General features: G+C 44.0%; 1 pseudogene; it reads right to left on the reverse strand.

The window, feature by feature from the left end:
• Window positions 1-771: 771 nt before the first annotated feature.
• LOC101582251 overlaps window positions 772-1,211 on the reverse strand; it is a 1,055-nt pseudogene continuing 615 nt past the window's right edge.

Consider the following 1,211-nt stretch of genomic DNA (forward strand, 5'->3'; position numbering starts at 1 on the left):
TTTTACTTTTACATTGGTTCTTAGGTTGCCTAAAACATTTAAATACAAATAAGATGTGTAGCAAAAATAATGCAAGCAGGTCCAGGGAGACAGCTCAGCGGCATAAGCGCCTGCTTTGCAAGCGCCAGGTGCTGAGTTTGATTCCTGGTACCACAAGAACAAAACAAAACAAAAAATAATGCAAGCAAACTGCAGGCAACTTTACAAATAATGGAATGTGAACCGTTTCTGCCCTCATCCAGAGTAAATGGGTGCCGACTTCGTCTGAAGGCAAACCCCTGCAGCTGCAGGCACAGATGTGCTCGCTGGGACTGCTCACGCCCTGCACCCGGGCTCCACGCCTGGAGGACCGCGGAGTGTCTGTCTTTGCCTCAGCCTCAGAGGTGCTCCAATCCTTAAAGGGCCCACAATAAGTGGGACAAACCAATACGTAGGCAGTTGTCTTTGCTTCGGCATGGAAGCAGTTTTAACACTGGCCCTTCTGAGGCCACAGTGTACCAAAAGTACTATGCTGAACAATTGTAACTTGCATAAAAACTCCTCTTCCCATATTGGCTACCTCAAGACGAAAACAAGTAACTTCCTAAATACTAACTGGCTGTACTCCCCTAATATTAAACAGAAAGCCACATGGGAAATATAGAAATCCAAATAGAACTAACATACACCTGTCATAAACCATGAACAAAAAACTATTTGTGGGACAGCATGGATGACAAATGGTGTACTGTGTAAATTTTAGAATGAGGCCAACAAAAGTTGGAAGGTCAGTTAATTTTCCCCTCCTTCTCCTGCCCCGGCTTCATCTCCTTGGGCATCCGATGTCCACAATGTCACGTTGTCTCTCAGTAATTGCATCATCAGCGCCCTGTCCTTGTATGACTCTTCACATAACGTATCAAATTCAGCAATGGCATCATCCAAAGCTGTCTTTGCCAGAGAACAGGCTTTCTCTGGAGAGTTTAGAATCTTGTCATAGAACACGGAGAAGTTAGGAGCCAGACCCAATCTGGTAGGGTGCATTGGTTGCATTTCCTTTTTGCTGATTGAGAAAGCTTCTTGGTACGCTTGTTGTGACTGATCCACAGTTCCTTTCTTGTCACCAGCAGCAACCTCGGCCAAGTGATGTTACCAATCTCCCTTAATTTTCTTTCTTTCTTTCTTTCTTTCTTTCTTTCTTTCTTTCTTTCTTTCTTTCTTTCTTTCTTTCT

Source organism: Octodon degus, unplaced genomic scaffold (genome assembly GCF_000260255.1).
Source record: "Octodon degus isolate 3935 unplaced genomic scaffold, OctDeg1.0 scaffold00014, whole genome shotgun sequence".
Classification (NCBI taxonomy): domain Eukaryota; kingdom Metazoa; phylum Chordata; class Mammalia; order Rodentia; family Octodontidae; genus Octodon; species Octodon degus.